We start from the raw sequence: 16,410 nt of genomic DNA on the forward strand, positions 1-16,410 counted from the left end.
AAGAAGGATCCTACCCTTCCTCTGAAAGTCAAGTCCCTTTTAAATATATTAGATCAACACTTAAAGCCTAAGGCCTTGAGGAAAACTAATTACTTTCGAACATCTTGGACATCTGGATCATTTACAGAAGTTGGTCCTTGCCCATATGAGCAGAACTGGTTCAGTATCAGCTAAATCTGTTAACAGAAATTAGGATCTGGGAAAAAACTAACCTCAAAGACTCGTGACTTTTTAATAAGCATTGAGGACCAAAAACAGCACAAGACCAACAGGGATTCTGACCTAGAAACATTCTATTCCCAGAAAGACAAAAAGGGGGGAAAAAAGTTATTATGGGAACCATCAAAAATAAATGAAAGAAAAGAAGTTCTCATAGTACTTGAAGGTTTCTGTTCAGACAGATCCAGCTTGTTAACTTGAGCACAGAGCTGCACAAGATGGAGGGTGCAAAAGGGCAAAGGAAGTGATGGAACCTGTCACCACTGCACATGCAGCATCTCGAGTCAGACCTCTGATTTGATCTGGGCAGTAGCTACTGATTTATCCATCCACCCTTGGAAAAAGGAAAGGATACGCTGGACACTCACAAGACAGTTGAATGTGAATCAGATTCCCTTCCAAAAATGAGTCAAGAGGAATTTCAGAGAACAGCTGACCGCAATCCATATTTTCCTCCTCAGAATATGTGTGGGAAAAGATCTGAGGAAAAAATATCTCTGTTTAATACTTTAAATGTTACTCACTACATCTTTGGTCCTTCAACAGTTCCTGTTAGGGAATGCAGGATCTTTTTTTCATTGTGCAAAGCTGTTGCAGAAAAACATGGAACAACTTCACAGGAAGCCTGTGACAGGTCAGACACTTGGTTCCAAGAGACTTGGGCTGTGTCCCTGCCCATGAACCATGCCTTCTTTTAGGCTAAAACATGCCAGCCTAGACAGATTCAGCACAATTCCAGGGCTGTTTCCTACAACAAACCTACCTTTAGGGATATGGAGACAAGCTTTGCCTATGGAGCTACAGCATAGGGCTTTGTCCAACAAGGAGGTGTGACACTGCAAGAGCTGGGCAAAAGCACGAACCACACCTTTGCATACTGTTGATGGGTGAGATTTTTCAAAATGTTTTGTGTTTTGTGTATGCTCAACAGGCAATACCTTCACAGGATCATTGTTTTCTAAAACTGTTGAGATCTTTGAAAATTCATCATCTGCTTTACGGTATTTTCAAGATACATCCTCACTAGTATCTTTCAAACAGGGCTGTTAACAACATTCCTTATTGCTACTGTAATCTTCAAATACTCGTTTGTGGGGTTTGTTGATCAAATGCTAGATTACCGAGGGCTCAGTACAATGAAATTTGACACATGTGGCACACAGGAGACACATAGGTGTGCTGTGATCCATTAGAAAAGGAAACAGGACCAGTTAGCGGGGAATGACTGCTACTAATGATGCTGGTAGGGATCTGTGCCCACAGACTTCTTAAATTGAAGACTGAAGAGGAAATACTTTGCCTTTGACCACAACACACACATTTTTCTGTTTGTTTATGTTTTGTTTTCCCATCACACAGTACTCAGCTTTCTCTTCATGGGAATTAGGAAGAGCGATGAAGAGATACAATCACTTTTATACAGTGTTACTCCCAGGAACCTCTGCTTAGATAGAAAAAGCCCCTACTTGGCCTTACTTTCAATTTACCCCTGACTTTTGCAGTTCATATGATGCCAGCACAAGCAAAGCAGAAGATGGTGCTCCCAGGTTTCACAAGCAGCTCAGGGACTGATTCACTGTATCATTGTGGCTAAAACCATAAACTTTGGGTGTCTCAATTCACACATGTAAAAATAGGTGACTAAACACTTCCTAGTTCCTACTTTGCTAGAAGATACCAACATTTAATGGCTGTAAAGGGCTCTGACAGTCTAAGATGTAATTTTACTTAGGTATGAAATTGCCCATGTGCAGTACACACATGTTAAGAGGCACAACAATGTATTCCAGACAAAAAAAATATTTTGCAGTCTCGCACAGGGCGTGTTGTAGGACCAGCAGAATAATTATAGCAGCTGCAGTTGGCACTTATTAGAAAATTAAAGAAGCTGTTAACAGGTCATTAATAATCTGTGACTACCTAACTTAATAGTATTCTTCAGTCAACAGGCATGAAGGTGAGGGGGTGGAGGAAACGGTCACACCTTTTCTAAGTCACTGTAGAACACCGATACCCTTATTTTTCATCACTTTGTAATCTGCTTGTTTACTTCCCTCCTGGTGTCTCTTCCCACTGGCTCTTCTCTCACTGCTAACTCTCACACCAAAGGACGGCAAGACTCATGGCCAGGGAAGCCAGCAGCAGCACCTGCAACAGCAAGTCCCACGGGAAAGCCAGCCCTCTCTGTAGTGTCTCAGCCTGGTAGCTGCCTCCCTGCTGTTCAGAGTTGCCTCTAAACACCTTTCCTGAGTCTGTGCTGCTACTTTTAAAGAACATTTTGTCTGTAAGGCATCCCGGTCCATTTACAACACACTAGGATTTGTTCTCTTCTGTTTTGCTCCTTGTCTTCTGCGTGTAAGCAGATGGCTGGAGGAGGAGGAAAAAGCAACTTGTTTCCCTGCTTCTTCAGACAAACACATGCTCTTCAGAGCAGACAGATGCCTTAAAGTCAGATCCAGGACATCAATTCATCTTTTAGGTTCAGCTGTAGCGTATAAAGCATTTGCTGGCTCTGGTCTAATGCTTTTTGACATTGTCAGGCCCCCTTCAGTGAACTACTGCCTTGTAACCAACTTGACAGCAAGTATTGTTCTACATTTATTAATACCGTACATGTTATCTTCAAGCTGACACGTTCCAAGGCCAGGCATCAGCTGTGCTCAGCCCTGGCTTAAAAAAAAATTTTCAGACAACAGCACAGACCTCCTGCTGCTAATAAGTAAATAAATAAATAAAAACATGCCTTCACCATGCTGTTGCCACACAGTTTTACCCTTTCAATCTCAATTTTGCAGTAATTTTTATTTTACTTGTGGTCGTAAAAATCTGAAGTACCCACTTTCTTGCACCCTCCTCTTTTTGGCTTCTTTAGGAAAGGAGTTCTGTTTTTTTTCCCCCGAGTGTTCTTTCTCTCATTTCTCTCTCTTTTGTATGCCAACCTAAATTCAAGAAACTTGAATCTAAATAAAAGTTAATTAACTTCAGGAACTGTTTTTCCTCTCCTCTCCTTTTATTTTTTTTTAACTGTAGTCACCATAATTTTCTATTATTTTAAAAATGTTCAGCTTAATGAGTTATGTTTACTTAGTCAATAAGCTGATGATGCCCAAGACAGGACCAGAAGTGTTTGGTTAGCAGCAGGGAAGGGAAAAAAATCAATAACTCCAAGCATTTGGCAGCTTTGTGGGCAGGAAATCATTTGTATTCTCTGGTTTAAATCAATGACCTTCTTTTCTTTGCTGTTCCAACAGGAAATTATAAACTCTGTGAACACTATTTGCATAGTGCCTTCTGCAATACACTTGTATATGCCTGGGCAAAACAATATGTTAACCCCAGCAGTGCTTCTCTGAGGTCCCTGTTAGAGAAACACAGGCACTTTAGCACAGAGCTTTTCAGCAGGCACTTGTATTTACTAGAAGAGGAGACAGACTAGAAAAGATGTGAAAAGAGCTCCTTCACCACTTCCAACAGCACCACCAAGAGATGAAGGCATTATTATTTAATAACAGGGTTGTCTACTGCAGAGTATGAAAAAATGCCTTCTTTGTAACTTAGCAAGATTTTGTATTTTCAGTATGACAGACAGAAACTTGCTACTTCTACATTAAAGCTGCATTTGCACTTTTGTATCTTGCCCTAATGTGCCAGGTACAATTTGAAAGTGTTACATTTTTGCTTAAACTCATCATTACAGAGTTCTTGTTTTTGAAAGTTTCAGCCTCCTCTGTCCCATCCTTTTGCAAAATTCACTTAAGAAAAAGAAATTCCCACCATATCTTGCCATGCTTATGGGAAGCTGTTCCAGGGAGGTGACATTCCGAGAAAAGGCAGTGTTGAACTTGGCACTGAATTTGCCTTCTAACATTTTCTGCTGCCCTGCACCACTTTAAGTCCAGATCAGCTATTTTTTTTTAGCACGTAGGAGAGCTGGCATTCAAGAAGACAAGCAAGTCACAGGAGACAGAGGGAGTTACGTGACACCTTTTTTCTATATTTCCCCCAGTGTGATCACAGTGCAGCCCCAAAGTCTGGGATTCCTGTCTATGGCCAGAGCTAAGTGTTGCAGGCACCAGCAACTGGCACTGTAAAGCCCCTGGATGTACTTATTTTCATCCTGTGCAGGAGAATGATACAGTAAATCAGTATGGAAAACATGATGATAACCCCAGAAACTACCAAGGCCTCAGTGTAGTCTTCACTAGAATCAAATGTCATAAAATTCAGGCATCCAGATTTCTCTGCTTTGCTTTTTCACATGACAAGTCCTTTCAGAGTAGTTCTCAGCATCCCTCCTGTGCTCCCAATGCCGCTGGCACAAAGATGTAGTAATCAGTTGATACTTGAAGTATATTTATTAGTTATGTCACAGTTCTCCCTCTCTGAAACAAAAAGGAGAGGAATGATTCTCTGAGTGATTGAAGTGGAAATAACACGTGATTCTTGAGCTCCTCCTTTGTTTCTATTAATCTGCCAGATGCAAAGTTGCCTATCCTGACCCCACAAGCATTTCACTCCTTCCCACTGCAAACTTTAAGTGCTTGTTGGGGTCCCTTCCAGAGCTCCTGGCTGCTGGAGCACCCTTTGCATTTCTAAAATTTGCAGTTCCTGATTGAAGGGAGCCACCAAGTAAATGAGTTGTGTCACTTTCTCACTGACAAGAGACTAAAGTAGCATCACAGTATCATAAAAAGGCTGAGGCTGTGATCTCTCTGGAGGTCACTTTTTCCCATATCCTTGCTGAAATTTGGTTGCCTACAGGTGGTTGTCTGGCTTTTGAGTATCTCCAAGGATGGAGACTCCACAACCTCCCTGGGCAACCTGTGCCAGCAATGAGTCAACCTCACAGTGAAAAAACCTTTCCTAATATTCAGACTGCATTTCCTGTGTTTCAGTTTGTACCCATGGCCTCTGGTTCCATCACTGGGCACTGATGGAAAGAGCCTGGGTCCCTCTTCTTCACATTCTCCCTTCACATACATTGATGAGATGCCATTTGAGCCTCTTCTACTCTGAATAGTTCCAGAAAACAGGGATAAATCAAAGGATGAATTGGGTAGCTACTGCTCAGTTGACTTTCTTCTACTGAAAGGATCAAAAGCAAATCTCCCTTTCTTTCCCTGTTGCCTTCCTACTTTCCTCCCTTCCCCATCCATACATCTACTATATGTCATGCTGTCACCTTTTTTCCATAGAATACCACGTACCTGGAATCTTTCTATATCCCAACAAGAAATGTTTAATTTGGAAAGGCGTGCAAATAGAATAGCTCATGCGAGAAATATGAACTGGTTTAGTTGGTTTTAGGCTTTGGACTGATTTATGAGTGATTTATGGTTCCATATGAATAAAACATAATCAGAAACTGTGGAGTGATAGTGCTGTATGTACAAAGAGGAGAGCTGCTCCTGTTACACAGGGGAACGTATAGGCCATAATTTAATTATTTTGAGGTTGTGAAAGGTGTGCTAAGTGACTAATTCATTTCACTAATATATGACAAGCCACTTTCATAATGGAAAAAATTACTTTCCGAGATAATTTGTTTTTAACAACTTATCATAGCTGTTACCCTTCTAAGGGTGTATATTTTCCACTATGCAGAAAACTGGTATGGAATAAAAATGCTGATAGACTAAAAACCTTCATTTAGCTTCAAAACAGAAGTTGTTTGGTTTTTTATAATGTATAAGCTGTGGTCTTCGAGACATTGCTCAGAAGACAACCATGTGTTTTATGCGGCCTCTGTTTGCAAAAAAGAAAATATACTTCTTTCTGGGGAAAATAAACTAGATCACACTGCAGGAAAAGAAGATTTATGCCACAAAGTTCAAGAGTACTCAGATGGAAATTCAGCTCCAGATTTTCCTATTGTCTCTGTTCTTGCATTCCACTTAAATGTACTGTTATATTCATACTGAATTGAATGGGATTTGGTGTAGAGGTAAAAAGCAAGAGTCTTCTGAGTTTAATACCAGGTAATGACTTTGCTGACTTCAATAGTCAAAGTGACAGTGTTCAGATGCATATTTAACATCTGTTAAATGAACCATTTGGAATAAAATGCACTATTCACTGCCCTTACAATTCTCTCTGTAAATGCATTGTGAAACACCTTGTGGTATTTTTTTTTAATCTTTATAAAATTAGTAATGAGGACCCACAGTATCCCAAACATTACTCTCCTCATGTGATGCTTCTTCAGTGTAAATCCAGTCCCATTTCCAAGATAGCAGAGTTGTCTGACAGAGCTAAAACTTACCAGCTCTGTTCTTCTGCCCAAGTCTGGCACAGATGGGCAGATCCTTTTGTGTTCTGGATATTCAGATCCATTAGACACACCCTTAATCGTCTTATTTGTTCTTCTCCATTTATGTAGGCCATCACTTTCTAACAGGCCATTCTCCTCCACCCAAGACAAGCAGCTAGTCAAGCAAATGGTTGAAAAGGCTTGAAAGTACCTATAGGCATGGGATTTTCCCCTGGGCATGTTTTGTCTGGGATATTTTATGATGTAAAGGTCTTATTGGTAAAAAGAACTGGCCCTACAAGGTCTGGATACCTTGCTGAGAGGGGAATACTAGTTAGCATGCATAATATCCAGTACTGGTGGAGAAAGTAAAAAGAAATCAACTAATCATTTTTAACTTATGCAACAAGCTGCACTCCTCTGACTGTGTTTTTCTCTCAAATCTGCTTGCTAACTACGATGCACTATGTGCCATTTGTGCTTTAGGGGATTAGGAGTCTAAACCAGTTTCCTGGTGAAAGCAAGAACTTTCTCGTTAAACGTTAAAGGCAAGGTTTTAATTAGTCACAAGGTTCTGGCAGAGAGTTAAGTCCTTCCTTCGATAACCAGCAGTTACAGATGCAGCAAATGTTAATAACCTAATAGGAAGCAAACTAGGCAGGCATACGTTACATCATCCAGAAAATGGATTTCATGTAGCTTTTTGAGGGACTGATCACACTTTAAACCAAAAAAGTTGTTTATTTTTAATATGGAGGTTTGGACCGTTTGCAGCACCTAAAGCTACAGTCCCATCACGTCCCATTTCTCTCAGATCTAGTGTTTAATATGCTCCTCGCTGCACAATTTGAAGTTAAAAATGCCACTTGGTTTAGGGGTGGAGAGGGGAAGAAATTCAAACAGAAACAGCAAACATTCTCAGACTTTTAGCAGCTATGCCTAGATGTCAAAAGAACAAACATAAGAAATCATGAGAGATTTCAATAGCTTTGATTCTGATATGAGCTTTTCAAGCCACAAATGGACTTTTTAAAGGAAACAACAGTATGTATGGGAGTTGTGTGGGAATGGAAAAGGGCTTCCTATGTGAGTGTGACACTAGAGAGGATTTAGTGGAAATGGCAAAGGAACAAAGTTTTGTCAAATGCCAGCCTAAAGGCCCAGGAGCCTGATTTTCATCTCCATGCAAAAAGAGAGCAGCCTGCTACACAGCTCCTCCTCCACCATCACTGGAGCCACCAAGGACTGAGATGGGGGAAACTCTCTTAAACAAAGCCTAGCAAATCACAAGGAAACCCCAAACTGAGGGGGTTGAAAGGTTACTGTATCTTTGGGGATACAGTAACTTTAAGGGATGCTTTAGGAATACTGTATCTCAGAGCTATTTTTTTGAAAGGTTACTGTCTCATTAGGTATATAGTAACCTTTCTGAAGACTGTATCTTTAGGGATAGAGAGTTGTTACTTTGATGTCTTTCTGATCTTCGGTTTTAACCAAGTAAAACTGAAAGGTAGACTGCTACTTTATTCTCTTAAATAACTAGTCAGTTTAGATATCTTCTGCACTTTGCAGTTTAGGAAGTAAACAGAAGTTGCACTAAGAAATCTTGAGCTTTTGTCATGGCCAAGAAGCAAGACTCTTTTTGGCAGTGGGCAGGGCTTTTCCAGTGGACCCACTGCAGTTTTCCAGCCTCCACACTCCTGTAACTTAGGAAGTTCTTGAAATGCAACCCAACATCAGTACAGCACCAGGGTGTACTAACGAGACCTCATTTACTGTAGTTTTAGTACAACAGGGAGAGATTGCCAGTGTCCTTTACAAAACATTGTGCTCTAGTGATTTTTCCCCTGGCTTTGTTTCAGACAGTTGTATGATAGGCTGATAACTATATTTTAAACTCAGTCATGCAGTGTATGCAGGTTTCTGACTTACCCTATTCAAACTGAAGCTCAATATCTATGGCTTGATTTTCAGGCAGCTGAGGAAGCAGGGAATGTTACTTGTCCTGTAAAGCACTCAGCATAACAACTGGCTTTTTGGTGCCACTCCTCTAAAACTGCAGTTGAAGATCACTATCACTAGGTAGTCCCAAACCAACTAAGAAGCTCCCTTGACAGGTCTTATCCAGACTCCACCTAGAACAAAAGAGAAAATGCAGAGGAGTGGGTATGTATCAGAGACAGAGGAAGAATATTCAAACATTCCCAAGAATTCAACATGGTCACTCAATATTCCACTCCAAGACAACATCTAGCACTGTCGGTCCTACTGCCTGAGTTTTCCATGTAACCAATTTACAGTAAAGCGAGAAGTTTGCACATGATATTTTGACATGACAACAGTGCTATCAAAAACATTAGGGATCTCCTGCAGCTTTCTCCAGTCTTACTCACAAAAACCTTATGAAAATAACCACACACTCTTTAGCATGAAATCATTCCTGCCGTGCTAACGGTATTTGTAAAAAGGAGGTAACAGACCACGTACGTCAGCCTTGTAACTAAATATAATTTTCATAATAGACATTCCTTCTGTACAGTTCTTCCTCTGTTCGTAATGTTGAATCAATTTCCAATAGTCCATGTGCTGGGACTTTTTGTTTGCCAGTTTATCCAATCTTTATGAACTAGGCTACCTGTAAATGGCACTTCTAATGGCACTTTGTGTTTGTCAGTCTCTGCACATGCAGTATTTTGCTCTACATGTACCAGGAGAAACAAAGTAGAGGAGCTAGTGCTTTTAAAGATGAAGCATTTCAGGCTGCAAGCAACCCTCAAGCTTTGTGAAAAGTGGAATAAGAACCCCTGATATCCTCCAGATTTGGGTCTTTTGGAGTCTCCAAGGCTGACAGAGACCACAGTTCCCTGCAGCTTCTCCCCTGCAGAGAATATCCAGAAGTGCTTTGGTATCCAGCCACCTGCTGCCACAAAAGTCTAACATCTTCAATTGCTCAAAGACCCTGCATGTCTCTGTCAGGTCTGTTATAACAGGGAGGGAGATTCCCAAACTGTGTATACACAGATGTGGATACGTGTACAACACACCTGCTGAGTATGGTCCTTTACGAAGGAAACCAAGCTGAAATATGTGCAAGTCAGCCAATACAAAGTCAGTCAATTTTCAAGACAGCTGCTAAAAAGCTTATTAAACGTTTGCTAAACTCTAGGAATCAGTCTGAATGCTTGCTACAGAACTGCATACCATGGCATCCCAACAGCAGCCTCTTGAGTACTCCCATCGTGTGGGAGTTAATGTTACAGTATCATCATGAACAGTCCCAACAGAAATGAGAGTTTCATCCACTGGTCACTCAGCCTTAATTAAAAGGACACTTTTCAATTAAACTTCAATGACATCTTTTGAAAAGAAGTTTTACACCTACTATATTCTTTTGGACAAAACAGTCTGCTCAGCTGTATTCCCAGATGTACATTTTGTTTCTCCCAGCTTGCTGGGATCCACAGCTATTTAGAAAGAAAGTTAGTTATGTCAACTGCTAGGATTTTCTACAGTACTTATTACATCAGCTTTCCCGAGAAACTTGTCTGAGCAGATCCCCTTTCTTGCTTTCTCCTTTCATAATGTCCTTCACATTCCTCTTTCAATATTTGTTGTTCTCTCTCTGGAAGCTCAGTTGCTGGCATTTTAAGGAAAGGTTACACAGCAAAAGGGTTACTAATAGAGTTTTTTCTCCCCATCCCATGCTCCTGGAGAGAAAATGTAGTATGTGGCACCTCTAAAGAAAGGTTTTCCTTCAGGAAACCTTACAGCATTCACTGCCAGTTTCAGAATGAGAAAAGAAATTTGGAGCATAAATGACCTTGGCCACTCTCATTCTAAAAGTGAAGAAGTAAGGAGGAGAAAGAGCAGAAGATAAAACAAAACAAAGAGAGCAAATTATGCTGTGGTGCAAGTAGAAAGCCAGATCCCTAAATTTTACCCTCATCCCTGATACTTGGGTGACTGTGCCTCTGATCAATTTGCTCCTGTGTGTCTGCTTGCTTCTTGTTGAGCCCTGGTCCTTAGGAAATGGCCTTGGAAGTCAGCAGTCATATGTCTCTCAAAATGTCCTCTAGATAAAAATGTACCAACTGAAGTGTGGTCCACAGACAGCTGACAGTGCTGGACCTGCCCAATTCAGGTCCAAAGCCTTCAAAGTAGGCAAGATAAGAACAAAGGATGTTAAGTCTGGACAGGATTTGAATAAGCTGGGAATGGAGCATAGACAAAAAATGATAAACATTTCCCACCTCACGTGTATAAACTTGGGTGGCTTAATACACCTGCTCACCAGTGCAAACACGTGCACACACACGTGAGGTGGTGTGTGAGATGGCTACTTGCTGTTTATTTATGCCAGATCTTGTACAGTCCCTCATTGCAGCACGGCAGTGTGTGCAGGACACAGTCTGCTGTAGGGCTTCAGCTCAAAAGCATGGTAAGGATACTTATTTTGACTACTGCTAAGTAGCTGAACGTGAAGCTGGGAAGTATCTTTTATTCAAATGCAGCTCCTTCTTCTAAACACAGGGCCTCCCACATGACCTTCTTGAGTAGTTTGAGTCTTTCTATACAGACAATGGAGAAGGAAATCTAATTTCCAGCCTAGGAAAGGAAACACAGCTCAGTGAACACTGTTAGCAAGGGCAAGCATATTATCTCTGCCTGTTTGAGGGCCTACTGAGTTGAACAAAATCTTTTCATTAGCTGTAGTAGTCTTTATTACACTCCATTTGAATGATTTGTTTAGGATTAAACTTTTATTGAAAAACACACTGCTCTTAATCCCAAGGAATTTTCTTTTCCATGGGACTTGGTAATGCTTCATTCTAGCAAAATACTGAATGATCTGTGTCATCTAACATGAAGTGTAACTGAAGCATTCTGTATCCTGCAGAAGTGCTTTCTGGACCTCTGTTTTTTAAGAGATCTGTAAAAATCAACAGAAAAAAAAACACAAACAAAATATTTTGAGTAGGCTTAAATTTGGTACAAATAGGCCCTCATCTTTACTGCATAACTTCTAAAGAAGTCATAAAAAACAAACAAATGAAACAATTCAAAATCACTGTGCTTCAACAGCAGAATCATCTAAAAATTAGCTTAATCCTTTTAGGATCAGGAATCTGGGCAGATAACTAAATGGATAATAAAATGGTCAAGCACTGGGTACCCAGTTAATGTATCAGCATCCTAATAAACAATGCTAAAAGAACAGGAAATTATTGAAGCAGAAGGCTTCATTTACTGTTCTGCTAGGATTACTGCTTAGGAAGTCACTAATACACATTCATAATGAATACTAGAAGTGAGCACAGGCAGAAACTTGCCTGTTACCCAAATGAGTATGACTAGTGCTGAATGTGTCTTTTACTAATCTTTTTTACAGTCTTCTTCACTTCCAGAAAGGCAAGATTATTTGGGAGGTTCCATTTTCCCACTTAAATGCAGAATCAGACACAAGGAGTCCTTCTAGGAGCTCTTTAGGTTTTGGTTTCTTCTGAGCAGAAAGAACATCAATGAGTAACAAAGCCCAAAGCACCTGCTTCAACCTGCAGGTTAGCCAACCTGCTTGTTGGATTGGGAATTTTATTCTCTTTTCTGGAAGACAAAAAAGAAGGGGAAGGGGGGAGAAAAAGAAATAAAACTATCCAAAAGCAGTATTCTGTTCTTGTTCCAGTTGATCTGTTTAGGATTTTGTCAATGGCCTTTGCCAGACCACGAAATCCTTCTGTGTATGAAAAATAGCAACTCTCTCATGGTACAGTGTGACTCCCCTGCCCCTTTTGACAGAAATCACTCACAAGATCACAGGAGTACTTTCCCACTTTTGCTTTCTTAGGAGCCCTGTGTAGGATGGGCTGCTGTCACAGGTAAATCCAGCTGGGTTAGTAACAGACTGGAAGATGTGGCTTCTACAGAGAAAGGCAGACCCAGGACAAACAAAATGACATGAAATAGAAAGGGAATTTATAACCACAATTTACCCTCCCCCTCTTCCATTTTTACCCCTTCCTCTCTTCCTGCTTCATCCCTTGTCTTCCTACCCTTTTGCAAAAATCAAAAATAGCACTGGTCATGTTACAGGTACAGACCATTTGTCAAAGATTTGTTTCCTCTCTCTGTGTGTGAGTTAATCATTCCCAGCAAGCTTTCTGGGGTGATGAGTCAGTAGCACAAAGAAATGACAGATTAAATGTGGTGTTTATTTTCCTCTGCTTTTTTTTAAGCATGGCTGTCTCCCCCATCTGCAAGCATAGAGGAAGGGGTAACCAAATGTACTGCAGCTGGGAGCTCTAAGGATAATGTCTCCAAAACCTGCAGCTTCCAGTAAAAGCCTTGTATTTTTTGTATTCTTTTTGCTGTTTACTCAGCAACACACTGTGTTAAAAGTTGCAACATTCATCTTTAAACATTAATTACCAAGGCATGATTACTTCAAAAATCCACTGCCTGAGGCCAGAGCCTAGGAAGTGGAAAATGTAATTTCAGAAAGCGATGAGAACAAATGCTGAGCCTTTTAATTGCAGGTTAGAACAAATGACTAACAGTAAAGCAAAACTCATTTTGGATGAATTTGTTGTTCTGCATGTCAAATCCAAAACTTAGCAGTGAGTTGCCTGGGGTTTGTTCTTTCCCCTTACTCTTTTTGTAAAAGACGGGGGAGCTGATGAATTTTTGAGAGGTTCAGGAAATACTTTTCTAAAAATTCAGCTGCAATTATTTAAAATAAAAAAAGAAAGACTAAATGATGCATACAAAGTCAGGCAAAAGTTGCAATCATTGTTGGACAATCACTGTGCTCTTTTGGACCTCCATTTTAGGATGAAGGCTGCAGTGATTCTCAGCATCTATCTCCTTCTCCCTCAGTTTTACTGAAATGTATCTGGAATTACCAACAGTATAACAATGGATTGAGCCTGCTTCATCATGTGTGGCAACACAAGATTACATATGCTGCTGTGACTCAATGTTATCCTATCGAGTGTCCCAGCCTGCTGCCAACAGAACCACTGCAATAGCAAAGGCATTTTCATCTCCACCCTTCTGGCCCTGCTGCTGGCAGAATAGGGACAGCCCTGCATGAGCTCTTTTGCAGGGCATCAAAGGCACTTCTTTTCACACAAAGGTAGAGAATTTGTTCATTCCAGCCCCCACTGCCATACCTGGGAGCATACATCTGATGGGAGATCTGACTCACAGTCTGATGGACCTGAGGCTGGTTTCCTGTGTGACCATAGGAGAGACCATAAGAGCACAGTCTGTGATGGTCCTCAAGTTGTAGTCATGCACCAAAGTCTGGAAGTCAAAGAGACTCCAAACTGCTTTTTTAATGGTGATGTTCGTTGGCAAACTTCAGTTCTGCTTCTGGGTGCGCTCAGCAGTGCACTGAACAGCTTGGTGTCTGGCCTCCCTAGGACTGAGAGATGGCATGCCACTTCCCTACCAGAAGGGCCTGAACCACTAGGTATATCAAAAATCTGCCTAACCCCCCATGGTTCATCCAGAGAAGAAAAGACAAGAAGTTGGTGATGATAGTCCTTGTGTCCCACCTCCTCTCCCACTTGCTTTTAACAGTTCTGTACTGAAAGCTTTTCCCCTGTGACCTGGGAGATCTGGTTTCAACACGCTCTTGAGTACATTCTCTTGCTGAGTCTGTGTGTGCCCTTCTGTCTTCTGTTAAATGGGGAATAAAAGACTTTCTTTAACCCATGGCCATTCTCACCAGGCCTGTACTACAGACCCTTGCCCACAGGCCACTTTTGGCAGGATGGTTCATGACCACACTGTTAAGAGTTTGTTCCCTGCTGAGTGGGCTGGCTGCTGCCATGTTGCACAGCGCTCAGCTCACATCTCTTCTCATGACCCTCTGTAGCTAACAGTCATTATATTTGGCTCATGGGCTTGGTGGCTTTTTTCAGTTCAAAATACGGAGAGTACTAACAGGTAGATGCTGCAGGCCAGCTGAGCAGTGCTGTGTCAAACACATTATAATGCCAGAAAAAAAATTTGTGCGTTCTCTAGGAAAAGAATGGGTGAGAACAAATGATGCTATTGCCCAACTTTGAATAATGATGAAGCACTGTCCTTGCTGAAGGAAACACATTTAGTGTCTTCCAAATCTATCATATCTGTTTGGAGCAAACCTTGGAATAGTTTATACAGTTGATGACACATTTCCCCTCGGGGATAACAACAGATTTGTTTCAGAAGGGTGCTCAGACACTGTCATACTGACATGGGTGGTATGAATGACCAGGACACCCATCCCTGGAGAAGAACAGCAGTGCACCAAGCTACTAGTACAGACACAGCATTTTTAAGCAATAGCTGTTCTACTTTGGCGTGGTCCATGAAGCTCAGGAGAGATATGTCAGACAAAGCGACAAAGCACCAAGCAGAACATCAAAACCAAGTGAAACAGTGCTGTACAGTAGTCCTCAGTTGGTGTGGTCAAGTAAGTAACATACATTTTCCACTATTCCTTTCTCTCACGATTTCAGATAACCAGGTGAGTGCTGCATTTGTAGGGTGACATCTGGAAGTGACCAGGAGAATACTGGGGCTTGCACTGTCTCCCAGTATCCCCTCCTTTCCCAGAAATCCAGTGACCAGTTTCACCTCTGTTTTATCACAGGTATGATCTAGAGACCGAGATGAGTTTTCGGTGCCTCTGCCCTCTTGAATGTCACTACTGCTCTATGGAAACCCAGCTGCCACTATGTTTTCCTGACAGCCTCTAAGGTGATTGGCAAGGACAGAAAATATTAATTAAATTTTAATTAATAAATTGAATACTGTGGAGTTAATTATAGCTATTTACAGGGAGTGTATGGGATTTGGAGGGCCTACCTTCTGGTGTTTTTGCATAAAGTGTTGCCTCTTCCTCTAAGCTCTAATTAGCTGGCTTTTTTCTTTTTAATAGCCAGCCTTCAAATTACTGGTCAGTAGCTCCCATTTTGTTCCTCATCAGCAGTCCTCCAGCACAGATGCTATAGAAGGGAAGCAGCACTCTAGTTTGCCTTGCAGGGAGCAGGTGATAAAGAATCTATCAGAAGTGGTATTAACCAACAACATTTAAAAAAAAGAAGAAAAAAAAAGCAACCAAGAGGCTTAGCCCCTAACTATGTCTAGCAAGGGAACTATGTAAGAAACAAAGGACATGGCTAGAAATAAGAAGCAACATCTGAGGCTGCTGAAAGGTCAAAAATGTTCTCTCTGTATGCAGCCCTCTTGTCCAGCTGCATGTTCTGCCTTCCTGCATATGCACAATGCCAAGAGCCATCAACAGTAGATAAGCACCTGGGAAAAAGCAAGCTGTTCCAGCACAAAGTCAATTTCTCCTCTACTCCTTATTTTCAACCTACACATTTCCTCCTTAGTGGTAAAACCTTTTTAAAATTTAAATGGACTTAATTATCTGTATTGTAAAACCATTACTTCTAGTTACTTAGTATATAGCTATAAAGAAAAAAGGGTCCTTTCAGGACACTGTTAAACTGAAGGCACATAGTAACACACTGTGCCCAGATACCAGGATTTTATTCAAGACAGCTTTTCAATTTCATGCCACAAGATGAAAACTAATAGCGCCTAAGAACAAGCACAGACAAGAGCTTTGGGAGTTTGGGGGTTATTTTGGATGTTGTTTTGCTGGGTTTTTTTCACAAAAGTGATGAACAGGATCAGTAGGCAGACCACTGCTTTTCCTCAAGTAACTGCTCCTGCCTGTTAACTGTTCAGGACTGAACGGTGGCCACAGAGGGAACGGAGGGCAGCGGCTGGAAGATGAGGACTGGCATCGGCGCCACAGCTGGTAGCTGGCCCGGTGCCTGTCTTCTCCTTCCTACCACAGCAGTTGGCTCTGTGTGGTAGGCACAGGAGCCTGGTTTTGGCTCCTGCTGAGGTGAGATGGGGTGAAGAAAAGAGGGGAAAAATAT

General features: G+C 41.3%; 1 protein-coding gene across 2 annotated transcripts in view; it reads right to left on the reverse strand.

Annotated features, from left to right (window-relative positions):
• Positions 1–16,410, reverse strand: part of LOC108500849 (cytochrome c oxidase assembly factor 1 homolog) — a 52,769-nt gene that overhangs the window by 15,889 nt on the left and 20,470 nt on the right. The window contains exon 2 of one of the 2 annotated variants that reach the window (XM_017822181.1): positions 8,402–8,604. The exons of the other annotated variant lie outside the window; for it this stretch is intronic. The gene's annotated coding sequence lies outside the window, so the exon portion shown is untranslated. The remainder of the gene's footprint in view (positions 1–8,401; positions 8,605–16,410) is intronic. 2 annotated transcript variants of the gene reach the window in all.

The sequence above is a fragment of the Lepidothrix coronata genome, unplaced genomic scaffold, assembly GCF_001604755.1.
Source record: "Lepidothrix coronata isolate B3197 unplaced genomic scaffold, Lepidothrix_coronata-1.0 Scaffold3, whole genome shotgun sequence".
In the NCBI taxonomy this organism is placed as follows: Eukaryota; Metazoa; Chordata; class Aves; order Passeriformes; family Pipridae; genus Lepidothrix; species Lepidothrix coronata.